Below are 15,833 nucleotides of genomic sequence, written 5' to 3' on the forward strand. Positions count from 1 at the left end.
CAGCACATTCAGGTTACACTTTGAAGTAAATTTAAACATTACAACTTTATGGGATATCATTTTGTGAAAATTGAAATTTTCACAAAATCTGCTGGAAGCTTCAGCATTACTCGGAACGGGTTTGTAAACCGTTTCCAATTGTTGGCGGAGGGGAAGGGGATCAAAAATATGGTACCTAAATATACAATTTCAGCTCACCAAGTCAATTTTATGACATTTTAATTAGTTAAAGGTTTTTGCTAATGGCCTTTTGATTTTTGAACATTCTCCAAAAGTTTTGCTGTTAATGTATGTACCTACATATTTTTGCATGATATTTTGATTTGGTTTTGTTGCTGGGTTTAAAAAAATTCCAGCAGGTTGAAAAATACCTTCTTTGTAGATACCTTTTTTTTTCCTAAAGCAGACTTGTTATGAAAGGTTACTGTCGATGTACATGTAATAAATATGTGCCTAATACTTGGAATGTCGTAGATAAAAATATGTTTCTGAGGGTTTATGAATGACTGACATTAATTTCAAGAACTCAACAGGTATTTTCCAAATTGTCAGAAAGTCTTTTTTGAAAATTTGACATAATTTTCAAAATTTATTAATTTTTTTCTGATTATGAATTCTCAAAAGATTGATTTGCAATCTAAAAGTTTACTTGCTTCAGCGTACTCGTTTAGGCTCTGTATTTTATCAAACATATTACATATTTGTTATCATTTTCTGTTGTCATTCTTTGTTATAAAAAATATACGTTATGACTCAACAACTCATCATTTCTCTTAAAATCAAATTTGGTTTTAAAAAAACGCTAAAATGAAAATTTTACAAAATTAGTCTCGAGTGCTGAAACTTGATATGTGCTCTATTTTCGATCATCCGAATCGATTGAAAACGGGTTTTAACAGTTTTTGAATGATGAAATATTCACAAAATTTCACCCGAGTAAGTTGATAAGCTGAAATTTACTTAGATTTTCAAAATAAGCTATAGGTCAAAGTTAATTCGGACCAGTTTTTATGGAACTCTTTGAAAATCTGGAATTTCTAAAGCATGGCTGAAGACTCCAGAATGGCTTGAATCCACTTTCAATCGATTCAGTATGTTTAAATTACGCTTTAAAGTAAATTTTAGCTATACATCTTTATTGCATAAAATTTTGTGAAAATTTCAATTTTCAAAAAAATTCTGGAAGCTTTAGAATTACTCGAAACGGTTCTCTAGACCGTTTCCAATGGATGGAAAGTGAGGTTGGAGTTCAGAAATACGGTATCAAAATATCAAAATTTCACCTTTCCGAGTCAATTTTATGACATTTTAATTTATCAAACGTTTCTCGGTCCTTTGATTTTCAAAATTTCACCAAAAATCGAAAACTTTACTTTAGCACATGAAATTTTTGCTGATGATATATTTTTGCGTGCAGTTTGTATTTAGCTTTGTCCGGTTCAAACAATTTCCTACATGAAATGTCGTGGATTGATCGATTTTCTCAGAGTTTGTGAAAGACTGACATAATTTCAGGAACTGTTAGAAAGTCATTTTTGAAAATTTGGCATAATTTTTCTGATTGTAAATTCTCAAAAGATTGACTGAGGTATTATCTAAAAGTTTACTTGCTTCAACGTTACGTTAAATTAAAGTTTACATATTTTGAGGGCTGTATATTCAACTGTTGACATGCTTCAACGTTACGTTAAAAGTTGTACATAGATTAAGGCGGTCAACAGTTGTTCATAGTTAGATTAAAATTTTTCATTGGAAATATTTTTTACAATAATAAACTTATCGAAGGTGACCTTTCATTTTTCGTAGATTTTAATATTGTCCCCAATGTTTGATCGAAAGTTTGAAAGTTTTCCAACTTAATGTTTTGAATTTTCATGCGCACTTTTTGGTTTTTTAGCTTTCCAACACTGTTTTCTCGAAATTTCTTTTAATTTTCTGAGTAAAAATTAAGGAAGAGTCCTGAAAATACGTTCCTGAAACAGAAGAAAATACGTAATTACGATTAGAATTACAAAACGTATTGTATACCTGTTTGACCGTTATTCAGTTTCTTGAAAATTCAAGTTGTGCACGTCACGTTCCTATGCACTTGAGTTGAGTTTCAAGTTGTAACGGTTTGTACTCGTTGTTTTATCAAAATTCAATAAGAAAATCTCGTAAATTCATTCAAAGGAGGAGTATCCATAAAGCCATTTTTGAGACCAGACAATCATCTACTCGACCACTCTCCACATGTTGTAATAAATGTCCCAAATACGAGACCGCGATGGTTAGTTAACCCAAAATGACCATTTTTTTGGACTCCAGTCCAGTGGTTCCCAACGTTGTGAATAAAAAAAAATTCCGTTTGAACCCGATAAACGTTTATGCAAGATGGTTCTTTTGTTTTCGACCTTCATGGCAAAAATGGGGGGGGGTCATTTTTCGAAAATTTTGGAACCACCATTTTGAACCGAACCCTTTGAAACATGCTAAAAAGCTTTTTAGAGTTGATTGTTATCTATCTGAAGTACTTCCGTCCTAACCGAATTTTGAGCTCAATAAAATTTTGCACTGGTACCTACTCAAAACTTCAATTTTCCAATTTTTCGTAATTTCGATATTTTGGGAACCCCTGGAAAACTAAAAATCTGCGATTGGCGCCAAACGTAACGTTTTGAGGTATATATTCAATTTATGCAGATGGAAAAGTTTAGCTCCCTGTATATCCGTAATTTTGAACCTTTTTTTTTTTTAGAGTCCCTCGCTTTAGGCACCCCTAAAAAAGGCATTTATGCATATTTTTGAAAATAAATTTAAGAATTTACATTTGAAACACACTAGCAAGTGCTCGATAATTTTTCATTCGATTTTTCCTGTAACTTTCATACGTAATTGAGCTTTTTTCCTCGGTCAAATTCTGAGATTTTACTTCGTTGAAATCGTGAAAACATGATTTTAACATTTGACCCAAAAAAAGCTCAATTATGAAAGTTGCAGGAAACATCAAATGAAAAATATGGTCATTTTGAGTTAGCCAACCACGCGGATTCGTACTTGGTACATTTATTATTCCAATATTTTGTGAGTGGTCGAGGTCAATGAGTCGATAACTGTCTGGTGCCAAAAATGGCCTTATCGATACTCCTCAATTTGTGTTGTGTTGCGTTTATGCGTACCGGAAAAATCGAAAAATCGATAATTTTTATTTTTAAAAAGTTAATACTTATTGTTTCCCGAATTCTCTGTATCTGATGAACATGTCAAGAATTTATCATAATATTTTCCTCCAAATTTGCATACTCCAAATACTTACTTGCTCATTGGGAATTGACGAATTTTTCAAGTTTGCAAGTGCGTGATACATATATTTTTTCTTCCAGACTGAAAGTCATGAGGTATTCAAAGACTCGAACGTCAAATCATATTTCTTAAAGGACGGTGAAGGGAGATCTTACCACTCAAAAGTCATGAAAACCACGTTTCTTTTTCAAAAAATGGCCTTATACTTCGAGGACTCCTTTCTCTACAGTTATAAAGTTCCAAATTGTCTCTAAATGGTTTATCCATGTAAAGTTAACCTTCTCGATAATTTAGTCAAAATTTAGGCTACGTTGTTTCCCCTCAATCTAGTCTCACTTTTTGAGCAAAAAATCTAACAAGGGCTAAAAATGTTTATGGATAGTTGGCCTACGAGTATGTCTGGATAAGTTGATAATCACCCATCCCCATCACTGCTCAGTCATTTGACCATTTTTTTAAAAATCCATCATTGAAAAAAATTACCTAGCTTCAGAATTACTCGAAAGGTTCTCTAGACAGTTTCCAATCGATATGGAGGGGGTTGGGGGTTCAAAAATACGGTACCAAAATATCATAATTTCAGCGTTTCGAGTCAATTTTATGAGATTTAAATTTTTTAAACGTTTTTCGGACCTTTGATTTTCAAAAATTTACCAAAAATCGAAAAATTCACTTAAGCACTTGAAATTCTTGCCAACGATGCATTTTTGCATGCTATTTTGATTTCGCTTTATCCGCTTCAAAAAATGCCGACATGAAATACCGGCCTTTGTCAATGTAAGGTACCTATGGAATGTCGTGGATTGATCGATTTTTCTCAGAGTTAGTGAAAGACTGACATAAAATTTCAGGAACTGTCTGGAAGTATTTTTTGAAAAATTTAACATACTTACACATATTTCCAAAATTTCGTTTTTTTTTCTGATTGTGAATTCTCAGAAGATTGGCTTAGGTATTATCTAAAAGTTTACTTGCTTCAACGTAACGTTAGATTAAAGTTTATATAGAAGTTGTGACACTTTCTTTTGCGTGGTATTTTGATTTCGCGTTGTCCGGTTCAAAAAATTTCCTACGTGTTGAAATACCCTCCTTATCAATTTAAGGTACCTTGGAATGTCGTAGATTGATCGATTTTTCTCAGAGTTTGTGAAAAACTGACATAAAGTTTCAGGAACTGTCAGAAAGTCTTTTTTTTTAAAGACATAAATTTTCGAAATTCATTATTTTTTTTCGATTGTGAAGTCTCAAAATATTGACTTAATATCTAAAAAAAGTTTACTTGTTTCAACGTATTTGATACCTCAAAAAATACTATAAAACGTAATACAATAAAATACGTTCGCCTAATTACGACTAGTATTACAACTCTAAATGCATTCAGTTTCTCAAATTTAAGTTGCGCACGTCACGTTCCTATGCGCGTACGCTAAGTTTCAAGTTGTAACGGTTCATCCATCTTTGTACTCGTTGATTTTATTAAAATTAGGATGAGAAAATCTCGTAAACAAAATTCAAAGGTTGCGTTGCATTCATGCGTATGGTAAAATCGAAAGATCGATCATTTAAAGTTGATATTTTCTTATAATTCTCTGTACCTATCTGATAAAATGTCAAGAATTGATCATAAATGTAATTTTTTTCTAAATTTTTGTACTCCAAATAAGTACTTAACTTACTTACCCATTGGAAATCGATGAATTTTTTCAAGTTTGATGGTGTCTGACATTCTTATTCTGTCATGGGTGACATGGCAGATTTATACGGGAGTAGTACCATCTTGTAGCTCTCATCACGGGGAACAAGGGGCACTACCTACAAGCCCCTCTATCTATTCATGGGAAGAAACTACGGGCGTCTAAAGTCTAGAAAATGAGCAAAACCAAAAAATGAAAATTTGCCAAAATGAAAAATTTGACCTACGGAACTTGTAGAACATTTTTTTAGATGAAAATTGCAATTTTTGGGATTAGCTTTTACCTTCATTTTTGAAGGATCCGTGCAATTTTGAAGTTTTGAAACAGATCAATTTCTGAAAAATTTCAAATTTACTCAAATTGATTTGTTTCAAAACTTCAAAATTGCATGGATCCTTCAAAAATGAAGGTAAGCTAATCCCAAAAATTGCAATTTTCATCTAAAAAAATGTTCTACAGGTTCCCTATGTCAAATTTTTCATTTTGGCAAATTTTCATTTTTTGGTTTTGCTCATTTTCTAGACTTTAGACGCCCGTAGTTTCTTCCCATGAATAGATACCTAGAGGGGCTTGTAGGTAGTGCCCCATGTTCCCCGTGATGAGAGCTACAAGATGGTACTACTCCCGTATAAATCTGCCATGTCACCCATGGCAGGTTATCGCTGGTGGCGGACTAAAAGTCAAAGATATTCAAGTGCTCGAATGTCAAATCTTGTTTTTTAGAGAATAGATGGTGAAGTGAAATCTTACCACTCAAAAGTGATGAAAACCACGTTTCTTTTATCAAAAATGGCCCTATCTTACTTCGATGACTCCTGGCTCAGCCTTCTGTATAGTTATAAAGTTCAAAATTTTCTCTGAATGGTTTATCCATGTAAAGTCAATTTTCTCAACAATTCAGTCAAAATTTAGACTGCGTTATTTTTCTCAATCTAGCCCCACTTTTTGAGCAAAAAATCTAATAAGGGTTAAAAATATTTATGGACAATTAGCCCATATCTGAAATTATCCATCCCCTTCACTACTTAGCCGTTTGGCCACTTTTTTTAAAAATCTACCATTAAAAAAAATTACCTTCCTACTTTGCTGTGTGTTTCATAGTCATGCTCTTCCAGATCGTATGGGAAAACATTAGTCTTCCAAATAGCCATTATACAGATCAGGTTATGAATCATATTTATTGGGAGCATTGACATCCATTTATTCACTAAATAACCTATGTGAGGACTCACACACCGTAATCTTAAGTCATGGAATCTGCAAAAAGAGGAGTGTCATAAAATGTATGACATTAGAAAAAAATTATATGACTGAAAAGCACATAGTAAGTTACAATTTTGTGGTATTTGGAATTGCGAGGAAGAAACCCCAACCGGTATAGACATTTAGACACATTTTTGAACCAGACGGAGCTAAATTGAAACACCCTGCAAATGTACATTATCAGCCAAAGGTTCAGATATCAGATCAAACTTTTCAATTTTTGGAAAAATGTTTGAAAATTGAATTTGGAAAAAAATACAAAAAAATCAAAATTTCGCAAAATCAATATCAAGTGCGAAACTTGATTATGTGCCATACTTTCAATCAGCCGAATCGATTGAAAACGGGTTTCAACTGTTTTGAGCAGTTTTGATGATTCTCATAAATTTTTGAATGATGAAATTTCCACAAAAATTTAATCGAAGAGTTGGATGCATAGTTGATCGCAGGTGGTTTTGAATTGTTTTGATCTTTTAGGCATATTTTTGAGATTCCAAATTTACAAAATGAAGCATAAAGTTGATGGGGAAGCTTTTATGACACTTTTTGAAAATGTGGAATTTTCTAAATATGACTGGAGACTCCAGAACGGCTTGAACCCTCTTCTAAGCGATCCAGCATGTTCAAATTACGCTTTAAAATAAATTTTAACTTCCCAACTTCATACGTAGGTTAAAATTTAGCGAAAATTTCAGTTTTCAAAAATCTGCTGGGAGCTCGATGGTGATGGGGGAGGGGGAGGGTCAAAAATATACTACTTACCTAAATGTATGGTTTCAGCTTTCCAAATCAATTTTATGAAATTTTAATTTTTCAAACGTTTTTTTGGCCCTTTTTGATTTTCAAACATTTGCCAAAAATCGAAAACTTTACTTTAGCATCGGAAATTTTTGCTGACGATGTTTTTTTGCATGCTATTTTGATTTATATAGTTTTGTCCGGTCCAAAAAAATTCCTGCATATTGGAAACCTTCCTTGTAGAATGTATAGATACCTAAAGTCTTATGAAAGAAAGCTTACTATCAATGTACATATCTAATTGGAACTTTGTGGAATGATTGATTTTTCTTGGTGCTTGTGAAATCCTGATTTTTTAAAAGTTTTCATAAGTTTGATAAACTGTCAGAAAGTCTTTTTCAAAGAGTTTGACGAATAATTTTCAAAATTCGTTCATTTTTTTCTGAATAATATGAATTCTCAAAAGATTGACTTAATATCTAAAAGTTTACTTGCTTCAGCGTACTCGCAGGGTAAATTTGAATTATCTCTTTTCCATAGGTATTCGTTTATGTTATCATCTCTTTCAATTTTCCCAATTTTGTGTTCTATTATGGTACAAATTGGTGACCCTGGAGGTAAAACATTGGCTTGACACAGTGATAGAATGCGCTGTTTCTAAGCCAGAAACACATACCAATGACAAAATCACCAATTCAACTTAATTCTCAACTACTCTACAATAATTTCAACTTCAATCTGCAAAATATGACCAGCATAGGTGCAAGAATTGAGTTGATATCTAAAAATTTACTTGCTTCAGCATACTTGTGGGTAGTGTTGTAAGAATGCGGCCTCTATATAGAAAAAATAATCTGAGATGGCTTTGACGAGAATATTTCTGAGCTCTGGCGCTCAACACTCAGAAATTTCAAACAATTTTGATACAAAACGTAAATGACACTTTTTGAAAATCTGGTATTTTTAAAGCATGGCAGGAGACTACAGGACAGGATGGTTTGAAACCACTTCCAAGCGCTCCAGCATGTTCAAATTAGTTTTAAAGTAAATTTTAGCTTTCTAACTTAATTTGATAAGTTTTCAAAAATATGCTGGAAGCTTCAGAATTACTTTCCAATTGATAGGGAGGAGATTGGGGGTTCAATAATACGGTACCTACCAAAATATCAAATTTTCAGCTTTCCGACTCAATTTTATGACATTTTAATTTTTCAAACATTGTTGGGCCCCTTGATTTTCAAAAATTCGCCAAAAATCGAAAAATTCACTTTAGCACCTGAAATTTTTGCTGATGATAATATTTTACATAGCATGCTGTTTTGATTTCGCTTTATTGGGTTCAAAAAATTTCCTACATGTTGAAATACCTTCCTTGTCAATGTGAGGTACCTTGGAATGTTGTGGATGAGACATTGGTCGATTTTTCTGAGAGTTCGTGAAGAACTGACGTAAAATTTCAGGAACTGTCAGAAAGTCTTTTTTGAAAATTTGACATAATTTTCAAAATTTATTATCATCATTTTTTTTATTATTGTGAATTCTGCAAAGATCAACTTACCTAATATCTAAAAGTTTACTTGCTTCAGTTTTCTTCTACTGCTTGTTGTGTGCATACACTTTTTTGTGGCCAGGTTGTCCACTACAAAATTATTGTGATCATGCCTGTGAGCTCTCACATGGGGTAGTGAAAATTCCTCAAACTTCTTACTCAACTCAATTGCTTCCTGAAACAACTTCGCATGGTATATTGGCTTTTTATTCAGATGCTTCCAGTTATTTTCAACCCATCTCTTAGTGTTGTGATTAATCGCCAGTCACCATATTCCATAATATTTTCTTAATTCTCTCATCATCATAGGTAAGTAAGTTTATTTTATGACATCTGACATCTGGGCCTTTAACCTCAACAATCCAACAACAGAAATTAAATTTAAAAATAACCGAAATATAACAACAAAATAATCTCAACAAAAGTATGGCAAAATTTATAAAAATATAACAAAATTCAACAAAGCAAAACAGATAAGTTATAACAAATTATAAATCCATACACAAATTAGGAACAAGAACAACTTAACACATATTTCTTTGTCATCTTCATGTACTTGCATGTATTTAAAATTTACCCCAAGTGTTTCGTTTTTGATTTTTTCATATACCTACTTTACATGATTCTACGTGTTAATGCCATATGTCCGATTTGAATTCTGGCTAGAATCACCCTCTTCGATTTGTTCTATAGAAAATATTTTTAGTTGTTACAATAAATTGATGCCCGTGTAGGGACGGGTTAAGAATATCCTTATGGTACCCTTTGCCTGTCATAAAAGGCGACTAAAACAGGACCAGGCAAGTGCGGAGGCCTAGATAGCAGCCCTATCACCGTGATATATGTGGCATGGCTAGTAACCAAGTCAGATGAAAATCAACCTTACTCAAAATACACAAACAACAGGAAACTGATGGAACTATGGGATCCCAGGCGGAGGTGAACCCCTGGGTAAAATAAAAACGCACGCAATTGAAAGAAAATACAAATTCGGAAACTGGAATGTATGGAGGAAACAAGATCACCAAAACAGGTCCTCCAATATACACCAACGGGGAAGAGAAGCAGAGGGAGACCAAGGAGGAAACTCACTGATACCTCAGGCTCATCCTCAACAGGTTCCACACTGTAGCAGACAGGCCAACAGGCCTACCGCTTACAAGGAAACGACGACGACGAATAAATTGATACTGTTTATAAGGGTAGAGGCACCAAATATGGACCACTTTTTTTTTGGAGGATTGCCACTTGAAAACTATATGTAGGAGGTAGAAACTTCCACAAAAACTTGAAATGAAGTTCTATCCTTCCACTAACACTGTACAAAACTTCAGGGGTGAAGGTTAACTTTAAGTATGTTTTTCTTATTCTTGAGTGACGAGTGTCAAAATGACAGTTCGAAATTTTGGACGCCTAATATGGACCACCTATAAAATTTCGAAATAAACATACTTTCACATTTTTTAAAAGGTCATATTTATTTGTAGAAATGAACAAAAAAACTTATTCTAAGCAGTTCAGGTTGATTTTGAATATTTTTTTCAAATCGTTGAATGATGAGTGTCAAAATGACAGTTCAAAATTTTGGACGCCTAATATGGACCACCTAAAGAATAATTTCAAAATAAACATATTTTTACATTTCAAAACATATCATATTTATTAGTAGAAATGAACAAAAAAAAGTATTTCAAGCATTCCCCTTTTCAGCGGCTGTAAACAATGAGTAAAAAATTCAATATCACAGGTGGTCCATATTAGCACACCCCATAAAAAAAACTTTGCACCAAAAATTTCTGTACATACCCTCGTTTTTAGCAAAAAACTGATCACTCCAGCAGAAACTACATCCTTTTTTGATATTGTAAACATCAATGACATTTAGAAAATTACACCACATATATATATTTTAATAAAAGTTGAAAAACACACTAAAAATTTTCTTCAGTGTCTCAAAACAGTTTTTTTGTGAATTTCTCAGCGAGTTTTGACTTTACAGTTGTAATTTTTGTCTCATTCGTTTTTTTGATGAAAAATACATCAGAATACATTTTTTCCTGACAGATTGCGTTAATTACTAACGAGAACGGGCGCTGGTCCATATTGCGGACTGGTCCATAATTGGTGCCCTTACCCTTAATACTCTTTTATAATACTCTTTCAATCTGAGGTATGTATTTTGAGTGGATCAAATCCCAATGAAACTACCCATAAGCTCTTTTGTTCTGTATCCAAATGGTTTGTTTGTGACATATTTGTGTTAAAACTGAGAGAGTTCTCTGTACCTATCTGATAAAATGTCAAAAATTTATCATAATTTTTTTCCAAGTTTTTATATGGTACTTCAAATACCTAAGTACTTGTTTGATATTTATTATTTACCTATTGGAAATTGATGCATTTTTCAAGTTTTCAAGTATCTGACATACCTCTGGTGTAGGGCTAAAAGTCAGAGATATTCAAAGACTCAAATGTCGAATCATATTTTTTGTAGAGGATGGACGGTGAAGGAAGAGCTTACCACTCAAAAGTGATACAAACCATGTTTCTTTTTCAAAAACGGCCTTATACTTTGAGGACTCCTGGCTCATCTTTCTTTACACTTATGAAGTTCAAAATTTTCTCTGAATGGTTTATCCAACTAAAGTCGTCTTTCTCAAAAATTCAGTCAAAATTCATGCTACTTTATTTTTCTTAATCTGGCCTCACTTTTTGAGCAAAAAAATCTAATAAAAGGGCTAAAAATGTTTACCCGGACGAATAGCCCATGTCTGAATAATTATCTATCCCCTTCACTACTTAGCCATTTGACCACTTTTTTTAAAAATCTACCATTGAAAAAAATTACTTACCTACTTTGCTTTATCTTTCATAGTCATACTTACTCCTGAAACTGGTTGCTGAGAACAGTAGTCTTCCAAATGTAGCCTTTACAGATCAAGTTATAAATCATATGTATTGGGAGCATTGACATCCATTTGTGCACTAAATATCCAGTTACTTTTCAATCTCCAACCTATGTGAGGACTCACACACCGCAATCTTAGGTCATGGAATCTGCAAAAAGAAGAGTGTCATAAAATGTATGATATTTAAAAAAATATATGTGACTGAGAAGCGCATAATAAGTTACAATTTTGTGGTATTTTGAAGAGTTGGGGCGGGGGGGCATTGACATGACTATAGTGAACAATCGTCATCAGCTTTTGAGTCGTTGAACGTGTATCCTATCTGTAGGGGCAGAGGGGTAGGCTAGGTCCAGAGCTAGGAAACGATAATGTTTTACGACCATTTACGAAAGCTTTCCATTCGTGGTGTAGGATTTTATGCGTTCGTAATGCACCGCGCGGTGCAACTGCAACAGAATGAGACTGCGGCAACAAAAATAAAGTTGGAAAGATTCGTTGTGTGAGCGAGAGCGAGAGAGAGAGATACATAGAACACTACACACAAGGCATGGGCACACAGTACACAATGCAATTCTTTTTAGTTATTTTTACGATTAGCAGTAAAATCTATCGGTAAACGATAATAGTGCACGTAAAATAAATGCGGTGTGTGGTGCAGTCACCGGTACTCTGTACCCTGTACCCTCCCCTTTTTTTCTTCTTCATCATCGGCACCTCTATAATATACGTGTATTGGCAGCAGACTTGTACACCTATTGCCTATATTAGCTCCCTTGATCCGTATATTCGCCTGTAGGTCTTGTCCCCTTTGGTCTGCGGGCTCTAGCCGATCTCTTCGTCTGTGGCGCTGAATGACTGAATGGCTAGTCTCGCTGTCTCATATATGGATTCTGGTGCATAGGAAAGCATGGCTTAGTGTGTCTCATGGGTTCATGTAGGTACTTGTACTTGTACACAGTGTACGTAAAATTCAACTCTATATAGCAACACACAACACAACGTATATACTAGAACGCATAACTATATTATAATTATTTATTTGCATGATGTGGCAACCCGGCTGGCTGCTGCTGGCTGCAGTATAAGATGATGGCGGTGGTGGTGGTGGTGGTGGCGGCGTCGAGTATATTTCTCTCGATGCTGCTGCATCCTGCTGCCCCCGCATCTCTCTCTTTCTCTCCACGGTTCGCGCGCGTTGCAGTTGCTATGCCTCCCTGGTTCCCCTGAAACAGCCCCCCGTCCTCCCCTTTATCCCCTGCTGACCATCTGTAGTAGTATTATTGTTGTTTTTTTTCTCTCTTATATACTCTCGTATATACTACACTCTATAGTAGCCTGTGTCCACCTCTTCGTCTCATTGCCTACCTCACACAATACACGATTGTGAGTTTTACACACGCACACACTGACCCAAAGTGCATCTTTTCTTTTACATTTATTTTTGTTTTCTTTCCTCCGCGCCTGTCTCACATCTCTCTGTTGTGAATTTTTTTCCTCTCTCACCTTCCATCTCTGTCTCTCTCATGGTCGTCTATATTATGGGCTGGGGATACGTTACGCATTACGCGTATATATTTTTTTTTTACCCATTTCTAAATAGAAGTCTTCTCTGTTTCTCTCTTTCTGACGATGCAGCCGAGTCTCTCCCTCCCTCCCCCTTGTCCCTGCACCCAGCTCGCTATGATCTCTAATAAATGATCGCCGATTTTCTGCATTCGCGAGTACCCCGAGTTGCCCCCCTCTTGCAGCCTCTCGCTCTCGCTGTCTCCGTCTTTTGATTTTTTTTCTCTCTCTCTTTTACTCTAAGGAGGCAGTTTTATGCACCGAATGCAACTCTAGACTCGCGGTGCATCGCATTTTGTCGCAATTATTACACACACACGCACCTCGACGACGTCGTCGCACATTTTTCTCGAAACGCCGGTATACTCTCGCGTGCTCTGTAGCTGGGCGAAAAAAAATTTACGAATCTTGGTGCGTTGCTGCGACCAGTTACCCTATGTAGTGTTTGGTGGTGTTTTTAAATTAATTTTTTTGGAGGTGTTTTGGGTGTAATTTTTCGTATGTTTTGATTTCGATTCGAGTGAAATTTAGAATTTTTTGAAATTGCGATCGAGAAAAATGCGAACGAAAATTGTTTTATTGGAGAATATATCGAGCTGTGGTGAAATAATGACGTGTTTGTGAAATTTGAATAAGATTTTAAAATTATTATTTTTTTGATATTTTGAAAATTTTTTACGAGTGTGTTGGTGTTGTATTCTGCTGCGCTGGAGACGTACTTATTTTGCTTTTTGGTTTCGACAGATCACGAGTGTTGATAATTTGCGGAGAATGGCATGCTGATTGGCTGTCTGGGCGAAGCATGGAATTGAATCATCAGGTAAGGATAATTGGATTAAGTTGTGCACTGCATGTTCGTGTTGCGATTTTTTTTTTCAACCCAGTGTATCAATCGTCGTCGTTCCTCATCGTCGTTAGAAGTGGACGATGTTTGTTATAAGTATACCTATATCTATGTGTATATGAGGTATCTAATTAATTGGGCGTTTAATGACGAAAATTAATTATATCAAAGCGATCATCGTCCAGTTTATGAAGCTGTTCATTGATAATTGCAATTAAAGTACTTAGCTGGTAATTTATACCTACCTATGGTAGAGTGGGCTTAAATGGCTGGAAAATGAATTTGAAAATGAGTTAATTGTGGAGAAGTTGATGAAGAAAAGAGTTATAATTTTGATAGGAAGGAATTCGTTTGTTTTGTAATTTGTTTGCGGATTTTTTTTTCAAATAAAGTAGGTAGATAAAATAATACGATCGATGGGATTATACTTGGGAAATTAGGGGCTGTTTGGAAAATTTATTTTTGGCTTGTCTGCTATACAAGTGTGTGATTGTAATTGAAAAAATTGGGGTAAAATCAAAAGCTCTGTATTTTTCATTTTTCATGAAAAATCGAGAAAAACGTTTCACGTTTCAAGTTTTTGAAGGGCAGTCCCTCCATACCAAATTTCATCTCAAGCTATCGGAAATTTGAAACGTGAAACATTTTTTTCTCGATTTTCCGCAAAAAATAAAAAATAAAGCTGACTCGTTTTCACCACTCACTTCAATTTTGTAGGTACTTAACTATCTACGAGTACTTAATTTGAAATGTTTAATCGCGAGTGAAAATGTATTGAAGAAATCTTGCGAATGGTTTTCTCTTCCCTAGATATTAAATTATGAAAGAAAAAAACTTCCCAATTTGCATGGCTTGTGCAGAATTTTCTTGGTTCGGCTATCAGCGTTTTTGTCTCAGATTCTTTATTTTCACTTTTTCAGCACACTTCGTGAAAATCGACAATTTTTTTAAATTTATTCGTCGACTTGAATTGAACTTGGACACTCCACTCGATCAGCACTTCTCGAGAACTTTCATTCTTATTCATGCAAAATTATTTTTTCCTCCGTTTGTAATAAAACTTGTGACATTTTCATCAAGTTTTTGTACAATTTTTGCATGTTTTTATGGAGAAAAATTCTCTAAGAAGCCCTATGTTGTGATGGAGAAGGGTTCATGTTCCCAAAACGTAGACCTCACCGAGTTTCCTTGGTAATGTTGTCTTAACAAAAAAATTCGCGACTTTTTCATGTTATATTTTTATGACTTTTACGGGTTTAAAATAGATTATTTTCAGCTTCGTAAAATCGTTTTTAATTTTTGGCGAATTTTCAACACTTTTTCGTGAATTATTTGCTGATGAATCCTTCTACCTGGGAAAATAATTTTGAGACTGTCGTGTAAATGAGTTGTAATCCGATTGTTAATTGCTATAATAGTTTTTATTTCAATTTTAGGAGAAAGATTTGGATATTTAATTCAAAATGGTGCAGGTTTTGAAAAAAGGAGTTGAAACTGTGCGAAAAGTTTTCACACTAAAAATGCACTTTATGAATGGGTTGCTTACACATTTTCCGCTATCCACGTCAACTGACTTTCGGGAAATCATTTCCGTTGTTTCTTATTTAGATACATTTTGAAAAATTTCATCGATTTGTTTGATAGATGAATACGAATATTTGAACATACCTACTTAAAAAAGTTACAAACCATACTTACAGTTATGTAAGTACGTTGATAGTTGTTGAAATATGTATTTAAGATTTCAAGTGTCTACAAATTTACCTTACCTACCGTTAGGAAAATTTTCATCAAAATTATACTTACAATCAGTGTACGATTGAAGAATTCTCCTCGCGATGTCTCTATGGGTCTGATACCAGTCAGGATTTTTAAAAAAAGAATCTCTTAAAGAATTCATTCATTTTTTTAATTTTTTTTTTGACAATTAGGTAGGTAGGTATTCGAAGATTTTCAATCAAAGTGTGAAAGTCGAAACTTCGAAAAAATTG

General features: G+C 34.3%; 1 protein-coding gene across 3 annotated transcripts in view; it reads left to right on the forward strand.

Moving 5' to 3' along the window:
* Positions 1 to 13,113: 13,113 nt before the first annotated feature.
* Positions 13,114 to 15,833, forward strand: part of LOC135838371 (putative uncharacterized protein DDB_G0289263) — a 360,678-nt gene continuing 357,958 nt past the window's right edge. For 2 of the 3 annotated variants that reach the window (XM_065353971.1, XM_065353970.1), the window contains exon 1: positions 13,116 to 13,818. The gene's annotated coding sequence lies outside the window, so the exon portion shown is untranslated. Of the gene's footprint in view, positions 13,819 to 15,833 lie in introns of all 3 variants that reach the window. The other variant, XM_065353973.1, reaches the window with a different exon arrangement.

This window comes from Planococcus citri, chromosome 3 (assembly GCF_950023065.1).
Source record: "Planococcus citri chromosome 3, ihPlaCitr1.1, whole genome shotgun sequence".
Lineage (NCBI taxonomy): Eukaryota > Metazoa > Arthropoda > Insecta > Hemiptera > Pseudococcidae > Planococcus > Planococcus citri.